We start from the raw sequence: 6071 nt of genomic DNA on the forward strand, positions 1-6071 counted from the left end.
ATGCAATCCCAGGATGTATCAGGTGAGGCATTTCCAGAGAGAGCAAGAAGTAATAATACCATTGTACAAGGCACTGGTAAGGGCTCATTAAAAATAGTGTGTAAAATTCTGATCATTCATGTTCAAGAAGCATTAATTTAAACTGGAACAGTTTAACTGAACAAATTCAGGCTGTAAATGAGAAGAAGGTTTCTACCCATCCGAGGGGTAAGGTTCTGGAACAGCCTCCCAAAAGGCATTGTGGAGGCAAACAACTTAGTTTGAAGAATGATGGACAAGTTTATGAGTGCAATTCTATGACAGGATTGCTTGTGATGGTAGGGGCTAGCACTCAACAGCCTTGGGGCTCACTTTCTGTTTATATCTTATGTTTCTAAAAGCTCAGACTTCAAGGTTTCAGCTGCCCACCTGCAGGGATCAGGAAGGGATTCCTCCCCTACTCCCATTGTATTCTGTTTTGTGTTTGTTTGTTTTTATCTCCTTCCTCTGAAACATCAGGGATGGCCATGTTTGGAGATGGGTCACTAGATGGGGAAGGCCACAGCTCTGAGGTGGCCCTGAGCATTCTTTCTCTCAGGTGCTTGGCTGGCTGGTTCTTGCTCACATGCTCAAGTCTAACTGATCGCGTTATGTGAAGTCAGGAAGGAATTTTCACCCAGGTCAGATTGGCAGTGATCTTGACTATTCTTTGCCTTCCTGTGAAGCATGTGGGTGCAGGTCACTTGCCAGGATTTCTGGGTGCCTTTCTGGGTGTCTCTCACTCAATCATTTCCTTGCCATTGCAGGGGCCTGAGTTCTGGTGCACCTCGGTCTCACCTATTATCTGCCTGTGGACACAATAGTCTAGTCTCCTGAGAACTGCAATATTTGGGTTTAATTTTGGGTGTTAGGTTTAGCATGTGGGTGCTGGGTGGTGTTGGGGGGCCTGTGATATACAGGAGGTAAGACAAGGTGATCTGGTGGGACCTTCTGGCCTTGAATTCTATGATTCTATGACTCTAAGTGATATCTGAATCTAGCCCTGAGTTAGGAGCTGTGTTGGCCTGGTATTTTGCATAGGTATTCTTATATATCTGTTGCAGCCTTTAATTGTGTTTAATCATAAATAATGATATTATGATCCACCTCCATTTGCTTGGTGTAATGCAGTACCATTGCTCTGTTTATAAGGACTGTAATCTAAACATCACAGGTGAAAACATCTCTGTGGCTGGTGCTTTCCAGCTTGCAGTACAGACTACCACATCACTGAGGACGGTTGTGGCAAATGGAAACACTCAATCTTGAATCTGTATTGACAAACCGCAACTTGATCACAAGTCCCTGTTGCACGTTTCCCTCTATATTTGCTGACATCTGGTGAATCTTTCTTTGACCTATGGTCATTCTTTCCTCTTCAGCTAGCGAGTTCTATAGCCTAGGTCCCACTGTCTCCCAGGCCCATGAAGTTCTGTCTTCCAGGCCCAGGAATCCCCCTGTGTTACTCTCACGATTTCAGAGCAATGTAGCTATCATGGGAGGACATGGTTGTGGAGCAACACAATTTAGGACTATTTTCGTGGAGGGCTTTGAATATCAGGACCAAGACCCTGAACTAGACTCTGTATTGAATATGGAGCTACTGCAGAGAGAGAAGTGACCCATGTTTCTAAACAGATGGACTTCTACATTTTGTACCATATATAGAGGGAAACGTATATATACCTCCATATATAGAGGGAAACGTGCAACACGGACTTGTGATCAAGTTGCGGTTTGTCAATACAGATTCAAGATTGAGTGTTTCCATTTGCCACAACCGTCCTCAGTGATGTGGTAGTCTGTACTGCAAGCTGGAAAGCACCAGCCACAGAGATGTTTTCACCTGTGATGTTTAGATTACAATCCTTATGGAGCTTTATGCGGGTGTGTAGATTCATTATTAGTTCTGAGTTGCAGCAATCAAGCTTGGAGGTCACAGATACATGGATTACTACTCTTCATCCCATTGCTGATTTCAGCTAGGCACTGAGAAAGCCAGGAGATGGACAGAAAGAAAAGGTATAACTCGGTGATGTCTCCATATTCATCAGTTGCTGAAACCTTTGTGTCCCTGGTAATATTGTGTCTGGTTATCCTCTACCTTCTAGCAGCTTTTGTACACTGCATTCTCCAATTAAAATCTCTTTGTTAAAGGTGAATCTTAACTTAATTTTTTTCTCTTTGGGACAAGCATTTATTCAATACATTTTGTAGGTCAAATTGCATATGGATGTATCTTATATTTGTCTGGGTTGTATGTGGGTGTCTAACATAAATTGGCTGAATATTTTTTTTTATTATTTGCCAAATTCTGGCAACCTATTGTAACAATTTAGGTATTCACCCACCAAGAGTGACGTAAGTATAGCCACTTAGCACAATATTGCGTTGTGACCAGAATCTGATCAGAATCAAGCCAAATATCAGCATGCAAATAAGTGGAGGCGTGGATCCACTTAGCACTAGTAATCTCAGTATTCCATCTCAGAAATGGAATAACTTACTCAGATGCTGTGCACAGCAGGATTTGTCAATCAGGTTTGACGGTAGTGTACTTATGCTGGTTTACATGTGGACCACCCCCACTTTGGGACTAACCAACCCCATGCAATATTCCGTGTTCCTACATGCATGCTTATTAAATATTGATGGCATAGCACATACTGATAGAGATTTCTATCAGGTTTTTTCCCCAAGCAAACTCATAGAGCAATCACTGTTCATTACATAGCCTTTTGCACCAGCAAATGCCATCCACCATCTCGTTTTATATACATGTTCTTGTAAATCTCTTACCAAAATGATATCCTCTGAGATATAAACAGCTTGGAATTTAAGCTAGACATTCCCTTGAGAAGCTAGTGAGAAAGATTCAAGTGTCTCTAGTGTAACACATGGACACTTTACACATTTAACTTTCAAGGGCCTAACATTGACTATTGCATCAAGGATACAATGAGATTACAGTTTTGATCATTCAAGACTTGTTAGCGATTATGACTTGTGGTTTAGAAGCAGGTGAGAGCTGGAATTTCTGTCCTGCCCTGACTGCAACAAGCTAGTCATTTTTACACAGGAGGATTAGATTTAGAAAACAAAATCCTTGTTGCCTCATTTTGGAAAATGGAAGTTGACAGAATAAACATTACACATAATTTGTGCATAATTTGATGTTATTTATAAAAATATCCTGAAATGATGTGAGCAATAACCTAAGTTGCTTGGAGTTCCTCCCTTGGACCAATACTGTGTAAAACATTTTTGTGGATAGTTGGGTTAAGCTTTTATATCTAGCATTGTATCCTACTACTGGTTATCTGTTGCTGCTTGGATACCAAGGTGCTAGGTGCTTAAAAATACCTTAGCCAGTGTGACGGGGCAAGACCAGATGGCTATAGAAAAGTAGTGGGAGATAGATATATTAGCTCCAGGCTAAACAAATCCCTGGTACCAAGATAAGTGAAATGGCAGCTGCTCCAGGTCAATTAAGACACCTGGAGCCAATTCAGAACTTTCCAGAAGGCAGGGAGAATGCTAGGTTGATTGGGACATCTGCAGCCAATCAGGGGCTGGCTGAAACTAGTTAAAAGCCTCCCAGTCAGTCAGGTGGGTGTGCATGTCAGGAGCTGTGGGAGGAAGTTGCGCTGTTGGAGAGACTGAGTAGTACACACCATATCAGGCACAAGGAAGGAGGCCCTGAGGTAAGGGTGAAGTGAAGCTTGAGGAAGTGAGGGCTGCTGTGGGGGAAGTAGCCCAGGGAATTGTACATGTCATGTTTATAAAAGGTCAGCTACCATAGCTGATACTATTAGGGTCCCTGGGCTGGAGCCCGGAGTAGAGGGTGGGCCTGGGCTCCCCCCACCCTCCCTTTGCCCCCTGATTAATCACTGAGACTGGGAGACAACAGAGACTGTGCAAGGAAGGATAACTTCTCCTCACCTCCCTCGCTGGCTTATAATGAAAATGGCTCAATAGACTGTGACCCTTGTCTCTAGAGAGAGAAGGGTTACATGGAGGGTCACAGTGAATCTCTGAGGCTAGCAAAATCTGCCAGGAAACGCAGGACCCACAGAGGCAAGGACAGAGCTTTGTCAGACCAGGTAAATATACATAATCTACTAGTGTAGAATCAGTTAAATAGTTGAAAAATCCCTGTTTCATTGATGCATTGTAATATTTATAAACTGGAAATTTACAAGGTGAAAATCAGATCATGAAGCCCCTCTGTATCATAGCATTAAGAGATTCCTTGTTTGCAGAGAAACAGGAAAGGTTTCTTTAAGAAATATCAAGCCCATTTCTGGTGTAGAAAGGTGTAAGTTACAAGCTAGAAGATTTGTAAAGGTGTTCTCATTGCATCTCCTCGACAAAAGTGATGCTCATTCAAAGAACCTTTTTTTGTGATCTGACTCTGGAAGCCAATTGAATTGTGAACCGTGGACTCAAGCAAGGTGCTTGGGGAAAAGATGGGCCCTTCCTCACTGATGGGCAGAAGAAGAGTTAAGGGAAAGCTGGAATGACCTGACAGACCCTAAGAAAATGCTGGAAACTTAAGATAAACATCTGCTCCTTGGAGTTATTTGAAAGAAGAAAGGGATGATCACAGGGGATTCTCCATGTTATGTGAAGAGACACCCAGATGTCTCCTAGGTGATCCAAAAGTCTGTTGGTAATTCTGACAGAAATAGCTTTAGATACAGGCTAGTAATTAATGGAATGCTTTTGAAATGCTTTTCTGGTCTATGAAGGAGTGGCTTTCCTTCAGTTTGATTATCTCCTCTTATTCTTGCTTGTGTAGAATTAGAGGATTTGGGCATTTCCAGTAATGGTGCAATCACCTGGAGCAGTTGTGAGACACTCCATGTTCACACACACAAGTGGTCCTATACCATTTCATAAGTGTGGCCAATTGCACCACCTCTTAGCAAGTTTTATAAACTCCTCTATCCATATTGGTTCATTCTGAACCCAGTCAGTGTTCATGTGGATGGGAAATGCGGGTACTGTGGCTGACCTGAACATTTGATCCCCTCTCAGCATATTCCTACAATGATCCAGCCCATTCCTCTGATAGCTCAGACTGTGTCACCTCTCAACTGTCACTGCACAGATTCTATGTTTGTACATGGCTGTGATTAGCTCTGCTCTTTTATGCCAGCCCCAACAATCTGTCAGTGTTAAATGTTTCCACTTTGGATGAGTGCAGTCTGGACATGCAATCATAAATAAACCAGGGAGGTCAAGATGACAAGTACGCTTTGTCTCACTGTGGCCTTGTACATGAGCTCTGCTAGATTTTATCTGTCCTGTGAACATGATCTTCTGAAGTAGCAGTGACTGGAGAACAACAGAAACCAAAATCTGAGAGAGCAAGTTCTTCCCTGCTCTGCTGTTGTGACTGGTTGCAGCTGACTCAGCTGGTCAAGGCAGTTCTAAGAGTAGGTGATTCTTTGCTCTTTAAATAAAAATGAAATATATATTGCAAAATATTTGTTGTTCTGATACATTCCAGTCATATCACTGGGCTTGCTACATTATTTGCATAATATGGATTCCTTGGTAATTGTTTTGTCTTAGAAAAAATACATGGTCATATGATGCTCTTGTACTTAAAAAGCTATGCAAGAGCCAAAGTCATTGTTTTTACCACGTGACTCTCCATGGCAGGCTGGGTTTAATAGCCTGTGGAGGAGCAGAAGACATGACTTACCAATTCTGAAGACATGGTGAGGCCACAAAAAAATTCTGAGGTTTGGAACATTTGTGGAAGGCCAGCCTCTCTCTGACCCTCAAGGTTCTCCATCACCATAGCAATATGGTTCCTCACTTGTATTCCCATCTGTGCCTGAGCCCCAACTTCCTTTCCAAGGGGATTTGAAGGGCAGATGTTTCCCATGGGAGATAGTGCAGGCAAGATCAGCATTAATTCCTGCAAAATATTTTCTTGTAGATTTACATAGCATCCATTTCATTGTCATTGCCATTAAATGCCATTAAACCCTCTTTGTCCAGATGCACTCCACTCCCAAAAACTGTGGCAGTGACTATGT

Source organism: Lepidochelys kempii, chromosome 3 (genome assembly GCF_965140285.1).
Source record: "Lepidochelys kempii isolate rLepKem1 chromosome 3, rLepKem1.hap1, whole genome shotgun sequence".
NCBI lineage: Eukaryota > Metazoa > Chordata > Testudines > Cheloniidae > Lepidochelys > Lepidochelys kempii.